The sequence below is a fragment of the Lepisosteus platostomus genome, chromosome 15 (assembly GCF_059453375.1).
Source record: "Lepisosteus platostomus isolate fLepPlt1 chromosome 15, fLepPlt1.hap1, whole genome shotgun sequence".
NCBI lineage: Eukaryota > Metazoa > Chordata > Actinopteri > Semionotiformes > Lepisosteidae > Lepisosteus > Lepisosteus platostomus.
This window is the reverse complement of record NC_142625.1, coordinates 390,789-403,544: the sequence shown is the minus strand read 5'-3', so window position 1 is coordinate 403,544 and position 12,756 is coordinate 390,789. Positions and strand designations below refer to the sequence as shown.

Here is a 12,756-nt window from a genome sequence, read left to right as displayed (position 1 = left end):
GCTCTCCACACAACATACAAGCAAGGGGCTGCCCGGAATACACCAGGTAACCCCTATGAGTCCCGATTTCGAAGAATGCAGGAGGGTGTATCACCCCCTCCTCAGCCGTCTTCCCCAGTCGCAGCCTCATCAGGTATGTCCGTTTCCCATTCCACACACCATCAGGGTCCAAATGCTTCTTCCCTGTTCCCTGCAAATCCACGAACTCCTGTAAAAAGGACACAATGTCCTCCTCCGGCACAAACGAATCAAAGACATGTACCATCATCACTGTAAGTTCCCCGGCGAACATTGGCTCAACCCGGAAAAGCTTTACAGGATCCTCGTCCTTCCTCTCCTGGACTTTCCTCCATACATCGAAGCACAAAGCCTCTGATGCAAGAGTCAATTCAAAAATCCCCCGTGCACAATAGTCCTGAAGACAAAAAATGTCTGCCAAATTAACTTCCAAACATTGAACCAAAACCAATTTTTTAAACTTATCTCTGTCCCAGACTACAGGTCCATCCCGGCTCCTCGACGAGAAGCAAAGGGTGTTCTTCCTCCGTTCTTTCCTCGCCCAGGGATGCCCAGCCATCACTCCGACAATGCTCCTCAGCTCTCCTTCCGGATCTCCAGGTACCAAACCGCCGTCGTCCCACACCGACCACCGTCTCCGCAATCTCCTTGTCCACACCGATTCGATCTTCCAAACTCCTCCGTCAGCACTCCAATCTCCGGTCCATCCAATCCTCCCCTCGCCTTCCCGACCCCCTGGACTAAGATCTTGGAATTGCGGGCTTGCCGGCTTAAACCTCGATCTTAGCCAAAAGGCCGAGAAGCGATGCCCACAAAGGCGCGGACCGACGCGCGGGCGTTCCGCTGGCGCACAGTGGCGCAGGCCGACTCCTCTGGAGCCCGGGACCCGCGCAGCCGCCGGCCTCCCTGCAGCCAGAGGCCTGCCGCGGGACTCTGCTCCCCCTCTCTCTTGCCTGCCCGCCTGCCTTCCTGCCAGTCCCGGGCGGGGGCCCTGCTCTTTGATCTTCTGTCAACGGCCCGACAACGACCGCAGCCGCAGGGGGCGCCAGCCGCCCGGCCTCCTTAGCTTAGGCCCCTCCCACCGGCAGCAGCTGCGCCCAACCGGCTGCAAGCGAAAGCCGAGCGCCAGCACCTGCGGGCAGAGGCAAGGGGCAGCTCTCTCTCGGGAGGGAGGGACGGGGACGCGCGCGCGCGCGCACACACGCCTGCCTGCCTGCCTGCCGAAAAAAAAGAAAGAAAAGGTGGATATACTAAGTTTTTGGGAGGGAAAACGCCCAGCTGTCGAAAGGGGCCCGCCTGCAGGGACGGGGACGGACACACACACAAGCAAGCAAGCAAGCAAGCAAGCAAGCAAGCCACGCCTGCCTCCCTGGGAAAAGGCTGAAAAACCTAAGTTTTTTGGAGGGAAAACGCACGGGAGCCGAAAAGGGGGCCGGCCTGCTTGCCCAGAGAGTCGAGACGCGGGAAAGCGCACAGAGGGAGCACGGGAACCGAGAGGGCGAGAGAGAGACAGAACACAGAGACACACAGATGGACGAGGGACGAGGGACGAGACCCGAGAAGAAGGAGCTCCAGTCCACTCCGCTTGCTTGCTCGCTCGCTCGCTCGCTCGCTCGCTCGCTAGCTAGCTAGCTAGCTAGCTACCTACCTACGTCTGTCTTTTCACCGCTGAGAGAAGGTGGTGCACCGCTCCCGGAGGCGCTGCAATACCGGGCCGATGCGTGGAGAGGACGGAGCAAGCTCCTGATCCAGCTCCCTGTTCCAAAAATCCGTTTAATATGTGGTCCCCCGATGGGGGACGTATCAGATATTAAACTGATAAGAACAGATTTTTTTTTTTTTTTTTTTTTTTTTTTTTTTTTTTTTTTTTTTTTTATTACAAAAATACAAAATACATCAAACCACAATTCATTAGACAAAAACCCAAAACCTTGAAACCAAACTTCCCAACAAAAACCCCAACCTTCACAAAAACCATTCATTATCATAATCCCACCCCTTATTCAAATGAACTGTTCTCTATTCTCAGATCATCCCACACTCTTCACCACCTAAATGCTTCCATCATAACAAAAATTACCGCCGATCAAAATCTAAACTTATAGTTAATGCTTTATGCAGCTCTCTCGCTGTCTGGGCGCACTCCTTCGCTGTCTTCCCACCTATCCGAAACTTCACTGGAATATCCCCATCCTTTATTAGCTCAATACGACTCTCTGGAAACCGTCGTTCCACTTCACTTATTGTAGCCAAACATTTCTTCCATTTAGCCATCACCACTCTCTGCCATTCAGGGTGGAGACCAGTCTCCTCCCACACTTTACACTGAATGTCCTTTATCTCTGGACATTGTCTCTGGACACCCCCTCCTCCACTTACACACTTACTTTTACACTCACCTTTCTCAACACTCACCCCTGAATCAGATTTCTTTTCCGTACTCTTTTTCCCCCTCATGGCCTCTGCAGACCCTAAGGGTGGAAAATTCTCCTCATTCAGCTCAATTTCTTTTACCTTCGGTCCAGGTGTTACGTCCCACGAAATGCACGTTAACGGTATCCTCACCAACCCTTCAGTATACCCTTCCTTCTTCCACTCCTTTTCACACTGTTTAACATCCTCCTCATGCTCCCTCTCAACATCGCTATCCGTAAACTCCCAAGTAAGCATTCCCTTATCTCTAATGTCACTACTACTTCCCTTCACACTTACTTTTGAGGCTACTCCTCTCACACCCTCCACTTTAGGTCTCTGCTGACACCTCTCCACTCGTTCTTTACTCATTCGATCTTTAATCACCTCTCCACCTCCTGATATTGCCCCTTCCTTGTTTTTCCCCATTTCTTTTTTAACTTTCCCTTTTATACTCCCCACCGCTTCTCCTACCTTCAGACTTTCCACTACCTCTCCTTTCAACGTCTCCACATGCACACCATTCTTCACCCCCTCCACTAATTCCGCCTTACCTACCACACCTGCTTTTACTATTCGTTTCTCCTTTACCCTCATATTCCCCTCCCCTTCACCTACGCTCATCTTCCCCTTATCCTCTACCTTCAACATCTCCTCTTGTATACAGCCCGTTCTCTCCCCCGCCAATTTACCCTTACCTCCCTCGGCACCCTCCACTCGTTCTTTGCTCATTCCATCCTTAATCCGCTCTCCACCTCTTGATGCCACACCTTCCTTGTTTTTTTCAGTTTCTTTTTTAACCTTCTCCTCCGTACACCCCACACCTTCTCCCACATTCAAACTTTCCATTACCTCTTCCATCGGCGTCTCCACATGCACACCATCTTTCATCTCCTCCCCCGCCAACTTACTCTTACCTCCCTCGCCCTCCTTGTTTTTCCCGGTTTCTTTTTTAACCTTCTCCTCCGTACACCCCACATCTTCTCCCACATTCAAACTTTCCATTACCTCTTCCTTCGGCGTCTCCACATGCACACCATCTATCATCTCCTCCCCCGCCAACTTACTCTTACCTCCCTCGCCCTCCTTGTTTTTCCCAGTTTCTTTTTTAACCTTCTCCACTATACACCCCACACCTTCTCCCACATTCAAACTTTCCATTACCTCCCCTTTCAACGTCTCCACATGCACACAATCCTTCGCCCCTTCCCCTGATTCACGCTTTAACCCCACAATGTTCCCACTTCCACCCTCTTTAGAAACACTACTTATTGTTTCAGCTACGCTTGGCCCTACACTCAATTGACACTCTTCAGCTGGTCGCATTCCATTTACCCTCAAACTCCCCACACCTTCCCCTGTAACTTTATCCTCTACCTTCAACATCTCCTCTTGTACACTATCCATTCCCTTTACCACACTCTCACAACTACCTCCCTCGGCACCCCCACCCGTTCCCTCCCTATCTAATTCCCTGACCTCCACGCACACCTCACTCATATCATGCACACTCACCTCCCCGTCCCCAACTATCACGCCTCCCCCTACCGCTTCTGCCCCCTTTTGTTCCTTCACACCAAATTCCTGTACAAAGACTTTTCCCCTTCCCCTCAAACAAACCCTCTGCAGATGACCCCATTCCCCACATACAAAACATCGTACACAATCCTTTGTCCCGTGCCTTCGTGATCCACACTGACCACAGTTCATAGTTCCACATTGCTTCGCATAATGTCCCAGTTCAAAACATTTCCAACACACCCGGGGCTGGCCCGGATAAGACAGGTATGCCCCGTCCGAGCCTATTTCGAAAAACGCCGGGGGGTGAAGCACCCCCTCCTCAGCCGCCGGACACTGACGCAGACTCATCCAATATCTCCGCTTCCCAGTCCACACACCTTCTTCATCTCGTTCTTTCTTCCCTCTTCCATACAGTGTCACATGCTTCCCCAAAAACCCCTCTATGTCCTCCTCTGAAACGAAAGGGTCCAACACAAAAACAGTCATACCTTTCAAGTTCCCCGCAAACCACGGTTCTACTTTGAAGAGGCTCAATGGCGCCTCCTCCTTTCGTGCTTGTATCAACTCCCAAAGTCCCCAAACCAGTGACTCAGAAATCAAAGTCAAATCAAAAATCCCCCGCTCACAAAAATCTTGCAAACAAACTAAGTCAGACATCTGTACATTCAAAAAACGTTTCAAAATTAAATCCTTGAACTTCCCTCTGTTCCATGTTCCCAGGCCTTCTCGTCCTCGCAACACGAAGCGAAGGGAGTTCTTCCTCCGCTCCTTCCTCAACCCAAGGGATCCCGCCATCGTTCCAGCCGGACGCCAACAAGCCGCTGCCCCAACTCCTTCCACGGCCTCCAGGTAACTGCCTCCACCACCGTCCAACTCTGCGCCGTTCTGCACTCCTCCTCGTCAACGCCGTCGATCTTCTCAATCCCACGTTCCACGCTCAGACCTTCACTCCTTCCGATCCTTCCAGCTCCTCCCGCCGCCTTCCCGACCCCCTGACTAAGATCTCGGAATTGCGGGCTTGCCGGCTTAAACCTCGATCTTAGCCAAAAGGCCGAGAAGCGATGCCCACAAAGGCGCGGACCGACGCGCGGGCGTTCCGCTGGCGCACAGTGGCGCAGGCCGACTCCTCTGGAGCCCGGGACCCGCGCAGCCGCCGGCCTCCCTGCAGCCAGAGGCCTGCCGCGGGACTCTGCTCCCCCTCTCTCTTGCCTGCCCGCCTGCCTTCCTGCCAGTCCCGGGCGGGGGCCCTGCTCTTTGATCTTCTGTCAACGGCCCGACAACGACCGCAGCCGCAGGGGGCGCCAGCCGCCCGGCCTCCTTAGCTTAGGCCCCTCCCACCGGCAGCAGCTGCGCCCAACCGGCTGCAAGCGAAAGCCGAGCGCCAGCACCTGCGGGCAGAGGCAAGGGGCAGCTCTCTCTCGGGAGGGAGGGACGGGGACGCGCGCGCGCGCGCACACACGCCTGCCTGCCTGCCTGCCGAAAAAAAAGAAAGAAAAGGTGGATATACTAAGTTTTTGGGAGGGAAAACGCCCAGCTGTCGAAAGGGGCCCGCCTGCAGGGACGGGGACGGACACACACACAAGCAAGCAAGCAAGCAAGCAAGCAAGCAAGCCACGCCTGCCTCCCTGGGAAAAGGCTGAAAAACCTAAGTTTTTTGGAGGGAAAACGCACGGGAGCCGAAAAGGGGGCCGGCCTGCTTGCCCAGAGAGTCGAGACGCGGGAAAGCGCACAGAGGGAGCACGGGAACCGAGAGGGCGAGAGAGAGACAGAACACAGAGACACACAGATGGACGAGGGACGAGGGACGAGACCCGAGAAGAAGGAGCTCCAGTCCACTCCGCTTGCTTGCTCGCTCGCTCGCTCGCTCGCTCGCTAGCTAGCTAGCTAGCTAGCTACCTACCTACGTCTGTCTTTTCACCGCTGAGAGAAGGTGGTGCACCGCTCCCGGAGGCGCTGCAATACCGGGCCGATGCGTGGAGAGGACGGAGCAAGCTCCTGATCCAGCTCCCTGTTCCAAAAATCCGTTTAATATGTGGTCCCCCGATGGGGGACGTATCAGATATTAAACTGATAAGAACAGATACTACACTTGATCTTAGCCAAAAGGCCGAGAAGCGATGCCCACAAAGGCGCGGACCGACGCGCGGGCGTTCCGCTGGCGCACAGTGGCGCAGGCCGACTCCTCTGGAGCCCGGGACCCGCGCAGCCGCCGGCCTCCCTGCAGCCAGAGGCCTGCCGCGGGACTCTGCTCCCCCTCTCTCTTGCCTGCCCGCCTGCCTTCCTGCCAGTCCCGGGCGGGGGCCCTGCTCTTTGATCTTCTGTCAACGGCCCGACAACGACCGCAGCCGCAGGGGGCGCCAGCCGCCCGGCCTCCTTAGCTTAGGCCCCTCCCACCGGCAGCAGCTGCGCCCAACCGGCTGCAAGCGAAAGCCGAGCGCCAGCACCTGCGGGCAGAGGCAAGGGGCAGCTCTCTCTCGGGAGGGAGGGACGGGGACGCGCGCGCGCGCGCACACACGCCTGCCTGCCTGCCTGCCGAAAAAAAAGAAAGAAAAGGTGGATATACTAAGTTTTTGGGAGGGAAAACGCCCAGCTGTCGAAAGGGGCCCGCCTGCAGGGACGGGGACGGACACACACACAAGCAAGCAAGCAAGCAAGCAAGCAAGCAAGCCACGCCTGCCTCCCTGGGAAAAGGCTGAAAAACCTAAGTTTTTTGGAGGGAAAACGCACGGGAGCCGAAAAGGGGGCCGGCCTGCTTGCCCAGAGAGTCGAGACGCGGGAAAGCGCACAGAGGGAGCACGGGAACCGAGAGGGCGAGAGAGAGACAGAACACAGAGACACACAGATGGACGAGGGACGAGGGACGAGACCCGAGAAGAAGGAGCTCCAGTCCACTCCGCTTGCTTGCTCGCTCGCTCGCTCGCTCGCTCGCTAGCTAGCTAGCTAGCTAGCTACCTACCTACGTCTGTCTTTTCACCGCTGAGAGAAGGTGGTGCACCGCTCCCGGAGGCGCTGCAATACCGGGCCGATGCGTGGAGAGGACGGAGCAAGCTCCTGATCCAGCTCCCTGTTCCAAAAATCCGTTTAATATGTGGTCCCCCGATGGGGGACGTATCAGATATTAAACTGATAAGAACAGATACTACACTTGATCTTAGCCAAAAGGCCGAGAAGCGATGCCCACAAAGGCGCGGACCGACGCGCGGGCGTTCCGCTGGCGCACAGTGGCGCAGGCCGACTCCTCTGGAGCCCGGGACCCGCGCAGCCGCCGGCCTCCCTGCAGCCAGAGGCCTGCCGCGGGACTCTGCTCCCCCTCTCTCTTGCCTGCCCGCCTGCCTTCCTGCCAGTCCCGGGCGGGGGCCCTGCTCTTTGATCTTCTGTCAACGGCCCGACAACGACCGCAGCCGCAGGGGGCGCCAGCCGCCCGGCCTCCTTAGCTTAGGCCCCTCCCACCGGCAGCAGCTGCGCCCAACCGGCTGCAAGCGAAAGCCGAGCGCCAGCACCTGCGGGCAGAGGCAAGGGGCAGCTCTCTCTCGGGAGGGAGGGACGGGGACGCGCGCGCGCGCGCACACACGCCTGCCTGCCTGCCTGCCGAAAAAAAAGAAAGAAAAGGTGGATATACTAAGTTTTTGGGAGGGAAAACGCCCAGCTGTCGAAAGGGGCCCGCCTGCAGGGACGGGGACGGACACACACACAAGCAAGCAAGCAAGCAAGCAAGCAAGCAAGCCACGCCTGCCTCCCTGGGAAAAGGCTGAAAAACCTAAGTTTTTTGGAGGGAAAACGCACGGGAGCCGAAAAGGGGGCCGGCCTGCTTGCCCAGAGAGTCGAGACGCGGGAAAGCGCACAGAGGGAGCACGGGAACCGAGAGGGCGAGAGAGAGACAGAACACAGAGACACACAGATGGACGAGGGACGAGGGACGAGACCCGAGAAGAAGGAGCTCCAGTCCACTCCGCTTGCTTGCTCGCTCGCTCGCTCGCTCGCTCGCTCGCTAGCTAGCTAGCTAGCTAGCTACCTACCTACGTCTGTCTTTTCACCGCTGAGAGAAGGTGGTGCACCGCTCCCGGAGGCGCTGCAATACCGGGCCGATGCGTGGAGAGGACGGAGCAAGCTCCTGATCCAGCTCCCTGTTCCAAAAATCCGTTTAATATGTGGTCCCCCGATGGGGGACGTATCAGATATTAAACTGATAAGAACAGATACTACACTTGATCTTAGCCAAAAGGCCGAGAAGCGATGCCCACAAAGGCGCGGACCGACGCGCGGGCGTTCCGCTGGCGCACAGTGGCGCAGGCCGACTCCTCTGGAGCCCGGGACCCGCGCAGCCGCCGGCCTCCCTGCAGCCAGAGGCCTGCCGCGGGACTCTGCTCCCCCTCTCTCTTGCCTGCCCGCCTGCCTTCCTGCCAGTCCCGGGCGGGGGCCCTGCTCTTTGATCTTCTGTCAACGGCCCGACAACGACCGCAGCCGCAGGGGGCGCCAGCCGCCCGGCCTCCTTAGCTTAGGCCCCTCCCACCGGCAGCAGCTGCGCCCAACCGGCTGCAAGCGAAAGCCGAGCGCCAGCACCTGCGGGCAGAGGCAAGGGGCAGCTCTCTCTCGGGAGGGAGGGACGGGGACGCGCGCGCGCGCGCACACACGCCTGCCTGCCTGCCTGCCGAAAAAAAAGAAAGAAAAGGTGGATATACTAAGTTTTTGGGAGGGAAAACGCCCAGCTGTCGAAAGGGGCCCGCCTGCAGGGACGGGGACGGACACACACACAAGCAAGCAAGCAAGCAAGCAAGCAAGCAAGCCACGCCTGCCTCCCTGGGAAAAGGCTGAAAAACCTAAGTTTTTTGGAGGGAAAACGCACGGGAGCCGAAAAGGGGGCCGGCCTGCTTGCCCAGAGAGTCGAGACGCGGGAAAGCGCACAGAGGGAGCACGGGAACCGAGAGGGCGAGAGAGAGACAGAACACAGAGACACACAGATGGACGAGGGACGAGGGACGAGACCCGAGAAGAAGGAGCTCCAGTCCACTCCGCTTGCTTGCTCGCTCGCTCGCTCGCTCGCTCGCTCGCTAGCTAGCTAGCTAGCTACCTACCTACGTCTGTCTTTTCACCGCTGAGAGAAGGTGGTGCACCGCTCCCGGAGGCGCTGCAATACCGGGCCGATGCGTGGAGAGGACGGAGCAAGCTCCTGATCCAGCTCCCTGTTCCAAAAATCCGTTTAATATGTGGTCCCCCGATGGGGGACGTATCAGATATTAAACTGATAAGAACAGATACTACACTTGATCTTAGCCAAAAGGCCGAGAAGCGATGCCCACAAAGGCGCGGACCGACGCGCGGGCGTTCCGCTGGCGCACAGTGGCGCAGGCCGACTCCTCTGGAGCCCGGGACCCGCGCAGCCGCCGGCCTCCCTGCAGCCAGAGGCCTGCCGCGGGACTCTGCTCCCCCTCTCTCTTGCCTGCCCGCCTGCCTTCCTGCCAGTCCCGGGCGGGGGCCCTGCTCTTTGATCTTCTGTCAACGGCCCGACAACGACCGCAGCCGCAGGGGGCGCCAGCCGCCCGGCCTCCTTAGCTTAGGCCCCTCCCACCGGCAGCAGCTGCGCCCAACCGGCTGCAAGCGAAAGCCGAGCGCCAGCACCTGCGGGCAGAGGCAAGGGGCAGCTCTCTCTCGGGAGGGAGGGACGGGGACGCGCGCGCGCGCGCACACACGCCTGCCTGCCTGCCTGCCGAAAAAAAAGAAAGAAAAGGTGGATATACTAAGTTTTTGGGAGGGAAAACGCCCAGCTGTCGAAAGGGGCCCGCCTGCAGGGACGGGGACGGACACACACACAAGCAAGCAAGCAAGCAAGCAAGCAAGCAAGCCACGCCTGCCTCCCTGGGAAAAGGCTGAAAAACCTAAGTTTTTTGGAGGGAAAACGCACGGGAGCCGAAAAGGGGGCCGGCCTGCTTGCCCAGAGAGTCGAGACGCGGGAAAGCGCACAGAGGGAGCACGGGAACCGAGAGGGCGAGAGAGAGACAGAACACAGAGACACACAGATGGACGAGGGACGAGGGACGAGACCCGAGAAGAAGGAGCTCCAGTCCACTCCGCTTGCTTGCTCGCTCGCTCGCTCGCTCGCTCGCTAGCTAGCTAGCTAGCTAGCTACCTACCTACGTCTGTCTTTTCACCGCTGAGAGAAGGTGGTGCACCGCTCCCGGAGGCGCTGCAATACCGGGCCGATGCGTGGAGAGGACGGAGCAAGCTCCTGATCCAGCTCCCTGTTCCAAAAATCCGTTTAATATGTGGTCCCCCGATGGGGGACGTATCAGATATTAAACTGATAAGAACAGATTTTTTTTTTTTTTTTTTTTTTTTTTTTTTTTTTTTTTTTTCTTATAAAATATACTTTATTCGGAAAAAAAACACATCTCAAAAGGAAAACATCTCATACAATAACACTCCACAAGTTAAAACAACGGCGGAACGGCGGTGATTGTCCGTTTTCAATCCTTGCAAGGGTGGGCGGATTTGCGCTATTATGAGTGTCCCTCCAAACCCTACCGCTTGCTGTAAACCATTAATCCCTGTACAGGGTCCATAGGCCTTTCCAGCGCTCCTTTGCCGTGGGGAAACCCCATTTAGCAACGTCGCGCTTCATCCTCCTCCTGAGGTCCGCCAGGATCCTCTCCTCCAGCTCCCTCGCTCCCCACTCGATGTTGTGCCGGATGAGATTGTTCCTCGCGTCCCACAGGCCTTTCTTTGTGAGGGACAGCAGCAGCCACAACAGGAACTGCGTCCCCCTGTCCAGTCCGGTAGGTGCCACCCCCAGCAGAACGTACTGGTAACTGAGCACCGCACCCGTCCCCAGGAGTTGCATGGTGTTGTCCATTCTGCCCCACACCGCCTTGGCGAAGGGGCAGCTCCAGAACACGTGCTCCTGAGTCTCCTCGACGAAACACGTGTCCCGGGGGCAATGCGGGTTCCTGGTAAGCGAGTGTCTGTAGAGGACCTCTCTGGTAGCCAGTCTCTTGTGGACGGCCATCCAGTTGAGGTCCTTCAGTTCGTTGTCCAGTTCTTTAGGCTGCGTCCTTTCCCAGACTTGTCTGGGAACTGGCAGCCTTTCGTCGGCGACCAGATGCCCCCTCACCTCTTTGTACAGAGCTCTGTGGTTGGTGCAGAGCTCTGGCTGTCTCGTGGCCTCGTACCTCCTGCTCCACTTGACAGCGTGGGTGTAGAACTTTGGTCGCCTCTCTGCCTTGGGCCCAGTGTTTGACCACTGGACCAAGTGCCTCATCGGGATGGAGAGCCACAGCCTGACAAAGTACTGGTACTTGTGGCCGATGGGCTCCCGCAGCGCCCGACAGAGGTTGCAGAAGAAGATGCAGTCGAGTTTCAGGGGGAAATGTGGGACATCTCGACCCCCTTCCTCGACCGGCTGACACATCCGGTTTCTCGTGATGTACTCGTACCTGCCGCCCCAGACGAAGCCGAAGATCATCCCTTGCAGCGCTCGTCTGAGTCTGGCCGGCAGCGGGTACACCACCGCCAGGTAAACCAAAGCCGGCAGGACGTCTGCTTTCAACACCATCACTTTCCCTGTGTAGGACAGCGACCGCGTTTTCCACAGACCCAGCTTCGCGTTCACCTTGGCGATCCTCTCAGTCCAGTTGTTGGTCTCGTTGTCCTGGCTCTGGAAGGAAACCCCCAGTATTCTGAGGGGCTCCGTGCAGAGCTCGAGACCCTCCGGCGCCGTCGTCCTGTGCTTCCAGGGTCCGAAGAACTTCAGTTTGCTCTTTCGGCGGTTGAGCTTCGACCCCGAGGCTCTGGAGTATTGCTCCATGACCTGCAGGGCCCCCCTCAACCCCCTGTCCGACCTCAGGAACAGCGTCGTGTCGTCGGCGTACTGGGAGATCTTCAGGGTTTCCCCCGCGCCTCCCGGTATCTCCAGGCCGTCGATGACGGGGTCCCGTCTCACCGCCTCTGCTAAGGGCTCTGTGAAGAGAACATAGAGAAGGGGTGAAAGGGGGCAGCCCTGTCGTACTCCGGATTCCTGGGGAATGAAATCCCCCAGGTTTCCGTTCACGTTCACTCTGCTGCCCACGTCAGAGTACAGAATCTGAATCCAGCGGCTGAAACTCTCTCCGAAACCGAAGCGTTCCAGCACCCTGAACAGATAGCTGTGGTTCACTCTGTCGAAGGCTTTCTCCTGGTCCAGGCTGACCACCATCATGGGCACGTTCCGGTCCTCGGCCCAGGCGATGGCGTCTCTGGTCAGCTGGAGGTTCCAGCTGACGGATCGCCCCTCCACCCCACACGTCTGGTCGCTGTGGATGATGTGGGGGAGGGCGGTTCTCAGTCTGCCGGTCAGGAGCTTGGACAGGATCTTTACGTCCACGCAGAGCATCGTGATCGGCCTCCAGTTTTTGAGGTCGGCGGCGTCTCCTCCCTTGAAGAGCAGGGAGATGACGCCCTCCCTCATGGTGTCTCCGAGTTTCCCCCGGCGGAAGATCTCCTGCGCCACTTCCACCAGATCTGCCGCCAGGGTGTCCCAGAAGCAGGTGTAGAATTCCTTGGGGAGTCCGTCCGGCCCCGGCACCTTGCCATTCTCCATGGACAAGAGCGCCGCCTTCAGCTCCTCGGCCGTGATCGGACCCTCCAAGTCCTCCCTCACCTCCTCCGGTACTCGTGCCGTCAGCCCCTCCAGAAAAGCATCGCCTGCCTCCGCCTCCGTCTGCTTTTCCGAAAAGAGCTCCGTGTAGAAAGCGGTGGCCGCCTCCACTTTGTCGCTCTCGTCCAGCACTTCCTCTCCATCTCCCCGTCTCAGGCTGTGGATCACCCTCTTTTTCT

At 57.7% G+C, this 12,756-nt stretch overlaps 4 non-coding genes and 2 pseudogenes across 4 annotated transcripts; all 6 read right to left on the bottom strand.

Annotated features, from left to right (window-relative positions):
• Positions 1 to 1,694: 1,694 nt before the first annotated feature.
• Positions 1,695 to 1,915, bottom strand: LOC148647345 (U2 spliceosomal RNA; annotated as a pseudogene).
• A 3,964-nt stretch (positions 1,916 to 5,879) lies between these two features.
• On the bottom strand, positions 5,880 to 6,070 carry LOC148647344 (U2 spliceosomal RNA). Its single transcript, XR_015927369.1, has one exon. It is a non-coding gene; the product is annotated as a U2 spliceosomal RNA (small nuclear RNA).
• Positions 6,071 to 6,935: 865 nt separating this feature from the next.
• LOC148647343 (U2 spliceosomal RNA) lies at positions 6,936 to 7,126 on the bottom strand. Its single transcript, XR_015927368.1, has one exon. It is a non-coding gene; the product is annotated as a U2 spliceosomal RNA (small nuclear RNA).
• An 869-nt stretch (positions 7,127 to 7,995) lies between these two features.
• Positions 7,996 to 8,186, bottom strand: LOC148647342 (U2 spliceosomal RNA). Its single transcript, XR_015927367.1, has one exon. It is a non-coding gene; the product is annotated as a U2 spliceosomal RNA (small nuclear RNA).
• Positions 8,187 to 9,051: 865 nt separating this feature from the next.
• LOC148647341 (U2 spliceosomal RNA) lies at positions 9,052 to 9,242 on the bottom strand. The gene has a single exon (XR_015927366.1). It is a non-coding gene; the product is annotated as a U2 spliceosomal RNA (small nuclear RNA).
• Positions 9,243 to 10,107: 865 nt separating this feature from the next.
• Positions 10,108 to 10,313, bottom strand: LOC148647340 (U2 spliceosomal RNA; annotated as a pseudogene).
• Between the last annotated feature and the right edge of the window lie 2,443 nt (positions 10,314 to 12,756).